Source organism: Cervus elaphus, chromosome 5 (genome assembly GCF_910594005.1).
Source record: "Cervus elaphus chromosome 5, mCerEla1.1, whole genome shotgun sequence".
In the NCBI taxonomy this organism is placed as follows: Eukaryota; Metazoa; Chordata; class Mammalia; order Artiodactyla; family Cervidae; genus Cervus; species Cervus elaphus.
Window position 1 is genome coordinate 133482614 of NC_057819.1, and position 14086 is coordinate 133496699.

The following is a 14086-nucleotide window of genomic DNA, read 5'->3' on the forward strand; positions in this document are numbered from 1 at the left end:
TTTGTTGGATTTAAAAAAAAAAAAAAGAAGGAAAGGAAAACCAAAGCCGAGCAAAGCAAATGAAACGGAGGCCGGCGGTAGAAGCACGCTCTTGGCAGGGGTTGTTGGAGATTTTGCATTATTTGTCTAAGCCACACGGAGGCCTGCTGGGGCGAGGCATGCCGTCTGGAAATTAGGTTTTCTAGGGGAAAAAACGACTATAAATGCTACAGTGCTGGTCGCTTCCTAAGCAAGGGGGTTTATTTTAATCAGTGCAGGAGGAAGCTGGGGGGGGGGTGTGGCGGCGGTCACAGGGATGTGTTTGAGGGTGAATACCAACAATTACTATCACAAAAATGATTGGAGACTCACCTTATCTTGAAGGTACACAGATCCCCAGAGACAGCACAGTCAAAGCTGGGCTCTCTCAGAATATTTACCTTCAGCACCAGAGCAGAGACCTGAAATCAGAGCAAGATGGGGGAAACTGCAGTCACGTCGCCCTCGGGATGCAAATGGTTTTCCCGGAAGTAGCACTGAGCCCCTTGAGGACACTGTTGGGGTCAGGCCTCTGATAAGGCTGGGGGGCATCACGCCCTGTGGGGGGCCAGTTCTACCCGTCACTTTGAGCAGAGGCAGACCCTGGACAGGGAGCAGCTCTGCGGTGGCCGCTCATGGACTCTGAAGGTGGGTGGGTGGACATCAAAGATGGGGGGACCCAGCCCACGTGGTGTGAGAGAGGGACAAAGGCTCTGCTGTGTGACTCTGGGGAAGTCTGTCCACCTCTCCGGGCTTCGGTTTCTTCCTCCTCCATAAAGGGAAATAATCCTTTCTTCCTCACTCAGTGGGTTGTGCAAATGTATTAAGCAGCGCTGATGAGAGTGTTTCACAAATTAGCCATTAAGTGTATCCATCAGGAAATGGGAGCGGGGAAAGAGCATTCTCTACGTGTGCTGGGCAGCTGACATGTGTGAAGGAAGTTATCACGGCAGCACCCACGTGGACACCCGGCACCCACGTGCATCTCCTGTAGCACTTTCACTGAAATTCACTCTGGATTATGTTGCTCCTAAAACCCACTCAGGATAAACAATGGCCTTGATTCTCTTCTATGTGTATGTAGGAATCTAGGCATGCCTATTTGTATCCTGATGAGCAGAAACAAAAAAAGTAAAAATCACGGTGGTAGATTCAGGTTTTTCTGCTATGAATAAAGATGGAATGGGCCATCTGCAGGAAGAAGAGGGGGAGGGTGGGGAGGAGGGAGCCCTGCACTCATGAGGAGGTCCTGCCAGGTGGCTGGTAGAGCATCACCCACCCGTGGAACGATACCCCACGGCCCCACGGCTGGGCCGGAGCCTGGTGGGCTCCAAAGTGGACTTCTGTCAGTGTGCTCAGGGGTCTGATGGCCCCTCAAGCAAATTCACGCTGCCCATCCACTGTGTAGACCGATCCATCTGCAAACTGGGCCCCAGCTCTTGCTTAGTGAGTAGGCCGCCCAAGGACAGCCAGCAAGGCAGATTCTTAACCACTGGACCACCAGGGAAGCCCCTGACTTTCTTTTCAGGTCATAGACTTGTGCCTTCACTTTTTGACATTATCTCTGACACATTGCAATTGAGTGCATCACAGTTGATTCTCGTCGGGGTATTCTAGTCTTTGCTAGAAGTACCTGTATTAGTAAATACAACCTACAAAGTGAGTTCCTTCTATATACACCCAAGGGCATCTTTTTATAGTGATTCCTATTTATTAAAGTTGCAGAATTACTTTGAAGAAACCAATAACTTCCTTTGTAAGCCTACAGAAGACATGAGTCTACTAGACCTGGGTTCTGCTTCTCCAACTACAGACAGGCTTCCTCAGATGAAATCTCTATGGAATAGAGCTGTCTTCTCTAACAAAGTTGAGTCTGGTCCCAACCCTCTGAGCCAGCGATTCCACGCCTCCATATGTATCCGAGAGTCACTCCCACACGGTCCCCAAGAGACAAGGACAGGAATGGTTGTTGCAGCATTTTTTTCCCAAGAGTCAAAGATGAAAAACAGCCTTAGTGTCTCTCGGCAGCAGGAGAGGCAAATCACAGTGTATTCCTGTAAGAGACGCTATTGGTTGGAGAAAATGACTGCACCACAGAGGAGGGCATGCATGCAAATAAATCTCAAAAACAAAAAATGGTGAACAAAGAAATGCAAGTCACAGGGAACAGCATGGTGTGAGTTTGTTAATAAAAAGTGCAAAAACTGGCAACAATCAATACATCGATCAGGGATGTATACATAAGTGGAGACACTATGAAAGAAGACAGAAGGAAGGAGGACGTGGGGGGATGGGGAGGGCATGAGGAGCGGGAGGGGAGGAAGAAGATGGTCTTCTTTCTGGAGTGGGGCTGTGTCCTCCCGGCTCAAGGAGACTCAGGCAGGCAGTGTGTTGGCTATAGGGGTAAAACCACCGCAATCATCGAGGTCTCAGAGTTCCTGTATTAGAGGATATTTAGATACACAGCAAGTAGGAAGCAGGGGTTTCCCAGGTGGCGCTTGTGGTAAAGAACCCACCTGCATTGCAGGAGACATAAGAGACATGGGTTCAATTCCTGAGCCAGGAAGATCCCCTGGAGAAGGGAATGACAACCCACTCCAGTTTTCTTGCCTGGAGAATCCCATGGACGGAGGAGCCTGGTGGGCTACAGTCCGTGGGGTCCCAAAGAGTCGGACACAACTGAAGAGACTTAGCACGCAGTCACACAAGTAGGCAGCAAGGTTTGCAAACTAGACGCTCATGTGATGGGCAGATTTTCTTTCTGGTGTCTGGAGGAATAAAAGAAGACAAACTCGTTCATAGCAGGGATGTCTTAAAAACAAAGAGCATCCTGTGTGTCTGCTTTTCACGAGGTATCTGTTCAGCTCTCTTGCACATTTTTAAATTGGGTTGTTTATGTCCTTATTGCTAAATTTTAAGAGATTTTTGTATCTTTTGTATATAACTTCTAGATCAGATATTTTTGCAAACATTTCCCCCTAATCTGTGGCTTGTGTTTTCATTCTCTATCACAGACTAGGTATTTTAATTTTGATAAACTCTAAGTTATTAAAAAATAACATCTAGAATGGTTAAAGAACAATGGAATATTATTCAGCCATAGAAAAGAATGAATAATGCCAAAGGCAGCAACTATCATACTAAGTTAGTGAAGTAAGTCAGACAGAAAGACAAATGTTTTATGATATCACTTATATGTGGAGTCTGAAAAAATAATACAAGTGAATTTATTTAGAAAACAACTAGACTCACAAGTGTAGAAATAAAATTTATGGTTATTACCAAAGGGGGAAGAAGGGACAATAAATTAGGAGTATGGGATTAGGAGACACAAGCTGCTATATATAAAATAGATAAGCAACAGGGAACTGCATTCAATATCTTGTAATAAACGATAAGGGGAAAGAATCAGAGAAGGAGTAGACATGTATCACTGACTCACTTTTCTGTACATCTAAAACATCATAAATCAGCTTCGCCAACAACCAGAGAAACACACGGCTCTAGAAGAAGGCTCAGGGCCGGCACCAGCCGGGGTTGCTCTCCTCCCCCTTCCAGGTTCCCAGCTCACATACCTCGTGTAGTCAACACACTGCTCGGGAACCCCTCAGATGGCAGGGCAGGACGGGGCGGGCCTGAGGGAGTCAGTTCTGATACAAGGAGAGGAGGCAACAGGAGGCGGCGCCCCGAGGGTGGGCGACAGAGTCTGCCCCGTGGCTCCACGTGCGAAGGTCAGCGTGTGACCGCGGACGTAGCAGCAGCACACCGGGGTCAGGGCGGCTCTCAGCATCAGCGCCGAGAGACGGCATCAGGCCAGCCAAGAAGGAAGAGGCTGACTGCTGCTGGCATCACCTCGGGAGCCACCTCCTCAGAGAGACTGGGGGGACCCCGCAGCCGCTCCCCAACACTTCCGTTCACTTTAATCCTTGCAGAGCACTTCACAGCAGCTCCCGACTTTAGGGTCTGTTGCTGTGTTTGTTTATTGCTGGTCCTCTGCCCTCCTCCCTCCCTGGGGAGTCAACTTTGTCCCCTTAGTTTCTGAGTCAGAGTAGCATCCTGTGAAGGCTGCCTCCAGGAGTGTAACATTCAGGCATCCAACAACACACCCTCAAACAAAGCTGCGAGAAACAGCTTTTTCTAGTTACGCAGGAAGGACAGCTAAAATGCTGGTAGCTGTAATCTCTGTCTCTCCAGCCCACTCCTAATTACTCAGAATAGGCAAAAGTTTCAAACTGCCTCCTTAAAGTTCCTTGGTCCTGACTACTAATGTTTCAAAGGTCCACCTCCATGCCTCTCCTGTCCATTTGGAATGTAGACAAAACGTGGATATCTTCTTGGGTGTATAGAAGAATTCCCTTTCTCCTCCCTGGAGGAATCAGGAGACATTTCCAGAGGCATCCTGGGAAATGACCTGCTGGTCCAGACCCTGGCACCAGTGACGTGGGCTTTTGAAGCACCTGCTTGCTGGGATGGCGGGCCGGTCCCAGCAGGACGAACACAAGCTTCCTCCTCACACCCGCCGGCACCTGGGCCAGGCACCCCGCACAGTCCCTGCAGAGGGTGTCAGCGCCCCACCCGCCCCTCTGACCAGCAGGAACAGGTAGGGGTGGTGGCCTAGTCCCCGGGCCGGCAGGCTGAGTTCCTCTCGCCACTAAACCAGGAAGCTCATAAAAAGACTTATCTCTGGGTAACCTGTGCCTCCCGTTTCCACCCGCCTGGCGCCTGGGAAAGGACAACAAAGGGGCGTAGAGAACAATGCCCGTCTGTGAGACCAGGCCTGCCGCCGAGTCATGGGAACCCCAGGGGCTCCATCCCTCCCTGCCTTGGCCCCGTGCCTGGGGGGCCAGGCTCCCTCCTTGGTAGACCAGATGGCCCTGGTGGCCAATGGTGCTCCTGGTCTGTGGTCTTATCCATGTTCTTTCTTAAATGGTAAAATCCTCCTGAGAGAGCCTTTTATTTCTTAGAATACTCCTGACGTCATGACTCTGGAATAACTGTGCCACCTCCTCCCTGGATGGGGCTGAAGACAAGCCCTGCGGCAGGTCACTCCCTGTCCCTCACTTCCATCCTGCCCCCCCCAGGTGGAATTCTCCATCCAAAAGAGCACTGCCCGAGGGTCAGGAGGTGGCCACTGGCCCCTCTGGTCTGCCTGAGCCTCAACAACAATCCATGGAGTCACCTCTCTGACGTCAGCCTGTCCTGACAGGCCCCTTGGGGAGGGGAGTGTCCAGGTGAGTCCCTAAGGTGGGCCCTGCCCTTCTTCCCTCCCCTCCAACCCATCCCATCATGGCTGAGTTACCTGATATTCTCTTCTTTACATTCCCCGTCTGCTGTTTCATGGGTGATTTGTACTGCTGAGAAGTACACAGATGCCTGTTTTTATCTCTCCTTTATGGATAAATTAGCTGACGTGCAGGTTTGTCTAAGGCCATCATCAATGACTGGCGCTGAGAGGACTCGTGACCCTTGCCTCCTGCCCTGAGGCTGTTTCTATTCTATTACCAGCTCAGAATCACTTCCCCAGGTTTTGGGTCCTAATGCATTTCACAGTCCCCATCACACTATGAGCGATAAAAAGGGCATCCGGTGAACCCACGACCCACCCCCTTACAAGGGAAGCGCGCTCCAGAGACGGCTCCGAGATCGCACAGGGAGCCTGGCTGAAACTGGATGAGGTGGGTGGACTGGCCGCCCGCTCCGTCTCACCCCAGGCCTGCCCCCTGCTCCCAGGCCCTCTGGCACTGGGCACCCAAAGCCTTTTCCCTCTAATTTTTCTCCTCCCTGCCAGGGGACCAGGCAGCCCCTATGTCCTGGGCCTCCCTTCCTCTGCCTGGCTTCCGTATCAACCTGCTTCCTCTGAGGAGGGCAGCTGCAGGAAGGGAGCAGGAGAATTCAGCACAGATGGACTTAGGGGTGTGGGGGGAGCGTGAGACGAGAGTGGAGAGAGACACACGGCATGCATCCTCCAAAGACTCAGGGGCACAGGAAAACCCGTCGTTTCTGATTATGGGTTCAGTCTGGGAAAACTAATAAAGTGAGAAAAGAAAAGAAAAGGTGTTGGTTTGGTAAAATCACCACGAATTAGGGCTGAAGAAGCACAATGCTGTCGCCTGGGTCTGATGACCACACATTTCCATGACAGCCCTGCGTGTCATCAGGAGTGGCAGATGTGGACCTCAGTGTTGGGTACACCACGTGAGGATGGTTATCCTATCTGCTCAGAGGACAGTGTGGCCAGAGCTTTGGGGTTAGAAGGGGTGCAAAAAAGACCCCTATTTACAGCAAACAAAAGCTAAATTAATACTACTATCTGTTATACTGGGCTTCCCAGGTGGGGCCAGTGGTGAAGAATCCTCCTGCCAATGCAGGAGACACAGAGACAAGGGTTTGATCCCTGGGTCAGGATGACATATAGGAAAGTTGTTAAGAGAGTAAATTCAAAGAGTTCTCATTACAAGGAAGGAATATACTTTTTTGTCTTCTATTTTTATCCATGTGGTGATGGATTTTCACCACTATATTTAGTCATTTCATACTCTATATGACTCTAACCATTGTGCTGTATGCCTTTGACTGATACAATGTTGTATCAATCGTTGTATGTCAGTGATAGGGGTTTCCCTGATGGTTCAGTGGTTAAGAACCCGCCCGCTAATGCAAGAGATGAGGGTTCAGTCCCTGGGTCGGGAAGATCCCCTGGAGAAGGAAATGGCAACTCACTCCAGTATTCTTGCTTAGAGAATCCCATGGACAGAGGAGCTTGGCAGGCTACAGTCCATGGGTTCACAAGAGTTGGACACAACTTAGTGACTAAACAACAACAATATGTCAACGACATCTCAGTAAAACTGGAAGGAAGCACACACACGCAAATATAAAACATAAAAGAACAAACCACGGACTCAGAAAAAATCTGAAACAAAAAACTGTCTTGAATCCTGCCTGTGCCCCCTCTTTTCTAGTCTATGATATGAGGCCCAGCAAGTAGCCACATGGTCTCTGAGGCTGACGATGAGCCCTGGCCGAGCTCTAAAGGAACAAGAAGTGAGACGCTCACTTCTAGAGCAAGGGCCGAGGGTGACCCTCAACCAGGCCACAGGCGCCTGCACCATCGCCAGGAGACTTCCGCGGGCACCCAGCTCTGGGCTCCTCTGATATTTCCTTAAAGAGCTCCGCATTGAAAAAGAAAAGCACCCTGAGTGGAAACAGAGGTGGGGGCATATGAAAAGGCCAAATCCCGCCCTCCTCCAAGTCAGCTTAGTGGTGGGAAGACAAAGATGCAGCCAGGCATTCTGTGTTCACTGTGAACACGTCCTTCCTAGTCTTTTTCTGGCTCCCTTGTCTCTCCCTCCTCGTCCTTCCCCCAGACACAAAATATCTGCAGACCACAAATAAACATCTCGTGAGACGGCTCAGGTTTTCCCCATCAGTGCCTCGCACAGCTCTGATCTTGTTTTAAAAGCTTTTGTGACCACATGATGCAGCAATTCCACTGCTAGGTATGCACCTAAGGGAACTGAAAACAGATGTCCACACAAAAGCTGGCCCATGAGTGTTTATAGCGTCATTATTCATAAGAGCCCAGAGACGGAAAAAACCTGAATGTATCAACTGATGGACAGATGAAGGAAGTGTGGTATATCCACACAATGGAATATTATTTGGCAATAAAAAGAATGAAGTAACAACGCCTGCTACAACACGGGTGAGCCTTGAGGACCAGATCCTTGTGAAAGAAGCCAGACACAGACGACCACGTAGTATTTGATTCCATTTATAGGAAATGTCCTGAATAGGAAAATCTATAAAGACAGAGGGTAGGTTAGCAATCGCCAGGAACTGAGGGTGGAAGGCAGGGAGCAGTTCAAGGCTTGGAGATTCCTTTCGGAGGTGATGAAAATGATCCCTAATTGACTACTATGGTGATGGTTGTTCAACTCTGTGAATACGCTAATCATTGAATTGGAGGCTGTTATGTGAGTGAACTGTATGGTATATGAACTACATGTCAATTAAGTTGCTGTTGAAAAGTTTTAGCTATTCTGAAAATGAAAGTGTTAGTTGCTCAGTCATGTCCAGCTCTTAGTGACCCCATGGACTATAGCCTTCCAGGTTCCTCTGTTCATGGAATTCTCCAGGCAAGAATACTGGAGTGGGTTGCCATTCCCTTCTCCAGGGGATCTTCCTGACCCAGGGATTGAACCCAGGTCTCCTGCATTGCAGGTACATTCTTTTCCATCTGAGTCACTGTTTTATCCACAAGTAAATCAGTAAATCTCACACACACATACGCGCAGGTGGAGTAGCAGCTCTGAGCTGGAGCAAGAGAGGAATTAAAGGGTGACCCCAGCTTGGAGGCAGCCAGGTCTATAGTCCATGTGGAAGGCAAACATCGGGTCAGGGACCTGGAGTCCAGAAAGGCCTGCCAAGCAGTGGGCACAGGCTCGGGAGGGCCCTGTTGACCTCTGACCTTCAGTGACAACCACTTAGTCAGGTGCTGGGGAGTTGGGGTTGGGAAGGAGCAAGCCCTTGGTGAAAACCAGAGTTGCTACAGGAGCCAGACTCACTTCTCGGGAGAAAGCAGCTCTGTCCTTCTGTCCTCTGGGGCTGGGCCGGCTCCTGCCTCCCCCCGATGTGATGCCTGCTCTGGGCTTGCGCTCTGCATCCTGGTTCTCTGGTGGCCTGGACTGCTCACCCAGGAAGAAGGCAGAACCTTCCTATCGCCTGGGTCGAGTTTGGTCACCCAGGGGCTGCTCTCTCACTGGGGGTCATGGGTTGACTCGTGAACACCCCGCTCCAAGGAGTATGTTCACGTCCTGAACCCAGGGACTTGTGAGTGTGACCTTACTTGGAAAAAGGATATTTGCAGATGTGGTTAAGTTAAGGATCTTGACTTGAGAACGTCCTGGATTATCCAAGGTAAGTAAGTGTTAGTTGCTCACTTGTGTCTGACTCTGTGACCCCATGGACTGTACCCACCAGGCTCCTCTGTCCATGGGATTCTCCAGGCAAGAATACTGGAGTGGGTTGCCATTTCCTTCTCTGGGGCAATCTTCCTGACCCAGGGATTGAACCCAGGCCTCCTTAAATTCAACAACAGGTGTCCTTATTGGAAGAGGAGAAGACACAGACGGAGGGGAGCAAAAAGCCACACACAGATGGAGCAGAGTTGGGGGTGAGGGGCTGCAAGTCATGGAATGCCAACAGCCACCACATGCCAGAAGAGGCGAGAAAAGGCAGAAGGAGCGCTCTTCCCTCTGAAGGGAGCATGGCCCCACTGACACCCTGATTTTGGACTTCTGGCCCCTAGAACTGTGAAAGAATAAATTTCTGCTCTTTCAGGTCCCCCAGACTGTGTGCATTTATTACAGTAGCCCCAGGAAACTATACACTGGGGAACTGAAGACCAGCCTAATGGACAGACTTGCTCTCCCAACCTCCTGCTACATGCTTCTCATGGTCCATCCTAACCCCAGACAGAGGGAAGAGCCTAGTAGCCAGAACCGACCAATCAGAGAGCCCCATCTCCTCAGCTGCCAGTGATTGGTCCAGGAGCAACTCGTGACCCAAGTGGCTGTCCAATCAGAGCTCTTCCCTAGATTTTTATACGATTCAGCAGGTGAGAGTTTACACATCTCTTTCCACTGGAACTGCTAAGCTGGTGCATGAGGAACCCAGGGAGTTGGAGGACATTTCCATGCTGTCTGGAGAAAGTCAGTGTGCAGTAGGTAGGAAGGAGGCCAGTGTGTGGAAGGAAACAGAAGCAAGAGGCCAGGTTCGAGAGTGAGGATATCCTGAAGGGGTTTAAACTTGTAAGTCCAGTTGACCCTGGGGCCTGTTTCACCGTTCCTGTGGTTTGCTCTGTGAAGCTGCATCTTTCTGCCCAGACTAGACGAAGCTGGATTCTGGCCGAACTCTGGACAAAACTCAGACTAACACAACAGATTGAGAGCAATGGCCATGTCCCTGGGCAGAGCAGGGCTCTCAGAACAGGCTTTCCTGCATTGCCTGCATTTTTTTCCATTTCAGCAAAGGTCTGAGGACAAGATCAAGGACTAGCGTTGCTCTGTGTTGAAGAAAAGAGGAGGAAGGCACGTGCTTGAGAAAAATGGGTCTCCTTGATCTTTGCAGCATCAGTCAGAATGTCCAAAGGACTCAGTGGAGACCATTTCAAGCAGGAGAATGTTCATTCCTCTTTGGTGGAGCCCAGGGAAGAGAAGAAGAAAAGACTCAGACAGGGAGCCAAGTCAGGGTGGGCACAGAGGCCCCGACTCCTTTCATAACCACACAGGGCCACGGAACCGTCCCAGCCCTGGCCCCCAGATCACAGTGACGTCTGAAATTTCTTTCAGGCTTTTCCTTTCCTTTCAGGTCCTTTTGGGTTCTTCAGCCCATATGTTGCTAATTTCCCCTCTTTTCAAAGCTCCCTGTTGCATTTCAAGTCAGAAGGCATCCTATTCATTGCTTCTGAATTTGAGGGGGAGGAAATTGCAGAGGTCAGCAGGCCTTTTAATATAGAACATAGATGAGTTGGGCCGGGCGTGAACGTGTGAGTGCGTGTGAGCACACACGTGGCCACTCATTTCCTGCCTCCTGCCAGTTTTCAGTTCCAACATGCAGGACCACGGGAACGGCTTGAGCGGCACCGCTTAGAATGGTTCCTCACATCTCCTTCAAGGAAAAGGCTTCTTCCCCAAAGGTGCCTTTTGTAGTTCTCTGCATCTGCCATGCAGCCCTCAACCGAGCTAATTACCAGACAGCAAGTGGCTGCTTGAACTGGTCATGCACCAGAGGCCCTGTGAGGCCCTGGTGTGCTGGGGGCTGGCTCCTCATGCTGCCTCTTGTCTTTCAAAGTGGCAGAGGGCTCCTCTCTCACCAGAGATAGTGCAGACAGGAGGCCCTGCCAATTAAGGCAGCGACAAAGAAATGGTGGACAGCGGGTCTTTCAACGAAGTTCAACAGCAAGAGGGTTCGTGGAGAAGCTGAAGCTGCTTGCTGTCCTTTATCTAAAGGAAAAGTCAGTTTAGAGACAGAGAAGGTGTGGGATCCAAGGAAGCCCTTGGCTTCCTTCAAGCATAGTCATGGAGTTTCCAACCTGCCCGTGGTCCCAGGGGAGGGGTGTGTGGTTTTGGGAAAGGTGGCTTAGAGTGGGTGCTGGGAAAACAGAAAGGTAGCCGGGGTCATTCATTTTCCTAAATAGGGCTTTATTTTTTAAGTAACAGAGAAAAAGAAAATATTGGACACCAAAGGGCTGATGGTGCTCATGTCCAAGCAAAGTTAACAAGTTCATTATAAACAGGACTTTAATTTCTGAACCCAAAATGGGGGCAAGTGGTCTTATGACTAGGCATATATGTGGAAACTAGGTCTTAAATCTGACTGTCCCAGAAATGATAGGATAGCCATTTCTCTGCTGAGGGCAGTTTTGCCCTACCCAGGTCCCCGCCTCCAACCAGAGAAAATTGGCAACAGAGACGTTTTTTACTGTCATGACTTGGGGAGGTTGAAGTGGGAGGGAGAAACCTTGAGTATAGGTTATATAATTGGCACACCCATTGTAACCATCCTGGCTTACTTTAATCCACTGGCAGGTTAAAAGTGTCCCCCTTTCCTAAATTATGACTGCATTTCTCACTAAAGACTGCGGATGACTTTTCTCTCTGTCTCTCTCTCTCTTTTTTTGCCTTCTCCCATTTGGCAGGATCTTAGTTCCCTGACCGGTGATCGAACCTGTGCCCCCTGCATTGGGAGCACTGAAGCTTAATCACTGGGCTGCCAGAGAAGTCCGGCCTCTTCTCTTAATAGGAACATTTCTCTCTACAAACTCTCCTTTCCAAAGTGATGAAGGCAAATCCCTTTCAATCATGATTCATCTCTATTCCCGTTACATCTTATTGGGCCAGAAGTGAACAGCTGACCTATGCCAGGCCACTCAGATCCTTTTCCCAACACTTTATAGCTAAACAGGAAAGAGTCTGTTAGCCAGGGAAGGATAGGACACGACACAGTAGAATCTTTGGGGATTAAAAAAATGCATTCCTTGCTCACGTGCTCATTCCTAGCATTTTGAGCCTGTGCTGGGTACTGCGGTGGGGGTGGGGGGCAAAGGGGTTCTCTGTCCATAGAATCCCTCAGGCCCCAGAGGTGGCAGGGGCTCATCCACCTTACGACGGAGGCTCCCGGGCCTACCAGGTAGGGGAAGGACCCCAAAGGGGCTCACTGCTGCTGTTTAGTTACTCAGTTGTGTCTCTTTTGCGACTCCCTGGACTGTAGTCCTCCAGGCCCTTCTGTCCATGGGATTTTCCCAGCAAGAATACTGGAGTGCGCTGTCATTTCCTACTCCAGGGAATCTTCCCTACTCAGGGATTGAACCTGAGTCTCCTGCATTGCAGGCGTATTCTTTACCATCTGAGTCACCTGGGAAGCCTTTAGTTTCTTAACTATTTATTTTTAGTCACTCAGTCAACTCAGTGTTCAACTTCTTGTGACCCCATAGACTGTAGCCCACCAGGCATCTCTGTATGTGGAGTTCTCTAGGCAAGGATATTGGCATGGGTAGCCACTCCCTTCTCCAGGGGATCTTCCGGACCCAAGGATCAAACCTAGGTCTCCCACTTTGCAGGCAGATTCTTTACTGTCTGCGCCACCAGGGAAGCAGGGTTTTTTTCCCCCCCTGTATTAGGGATATTAACCCTCTGACTTGTGTCCTAAATATTTTTCCTATTTGTGTTTTACTTTTTACTTTGTTTATGGCTTTTGTTGTACAGAAGTTTTTAATTTTTATGTTGTCACATGTTTCAATCTGTTTCTTTATTGTTTGTAGCATTTGTGCCATGCCTAGAAGTTTCTATCCAAAGAGTTACAAATATTCACCCCTGCTTTCTTCTAGTACTTTTAAGGCTTAATTTTTTACATTTAAAGCATCTGGAATTTATTTGGGGGAAAGATGGCACTTTTTTCCCTAAAAGGCTACCCAGTTGCACCAATAGCATTCAATAAATTATTTTACTCCACTCATTAGAAAATACCCTTTAACAGAGTCTGAATTTTGAAATTTACATTGGTATATTTTGGACCCTCTAGTCTGTTCCATTAATCTGTCTTTTCTTTCCTAGTATGACACTGTGTACATCACTGTAATTTTATAGCGTGCTGTATTATCTGAGAGGGCTATTGACCCTTCTATAATTTTTTCTTTTTAAGGATTTCCTGGTTATTCTCGTCTTTCTATGTTTCTTCATGATTCAGAGGGTTTATCAAGCACCCAAAACTCTCATTGAGATTTTAAAATTTTTGTTTTAAACTTAAGGATAATTACAATATTGTGCTGGTTTCTGCCATACATCAGCAGATCAGCCATAGTTTACATATGTTCCTTCACTCTTGAGCCTCCCTCCCACCCCATCCCACCACTCTAGGCTGTCACAGAGCCCTGGTTTGAGTTCCCTGAGTCATTCGGCAAATTCCCACTGGCTATCTAGTTTACATATGTTAGTGTATGTATTTCCATGCTACTCTCTCCATTCATAATTGAGATTTTATTTAGTGCTAAGTTTTCAGAATAATCTAGGGATAAAGGACCTCTTAACAATATTGTGTCTAGCTTCCCTTGTAGCTCAGCTGGTAAAGAATCCGCCTGTAATGCAGGAGACCCCGGTTCAATTCCTGAGTTGGGACGATCCCCTGGAGGAGGGCATGGCAACCAACTTCAGTATTCTTGCCTGGAGAATCCCCACAGAAAGAGGAGACTGGTGGACTACAGCCCATGAGGTCGCAAACAGTCAGACACGACTGAGCCACTCAGCATAATATTGCACCCACATATTCAAGAACAAAGGATGTCTCTCCATTTACTCATCCTCCTTCGGTTTTTCAGTAGAAGGTAAACACTTTATTCCTCTAAGTTCTGCATGACTCTTGTTAAATTTATCACTCGCGTTTTATATTTCATTGATACTCGTTAGATTTTCTGTTTGATTATTGTTTGCATGAGGTATTTCATTAAAAGGGATGAAGACAGGATTAAAGGAGGAAGAGAGAGACAAAACCAAAGTTGATCAGCAGTTTT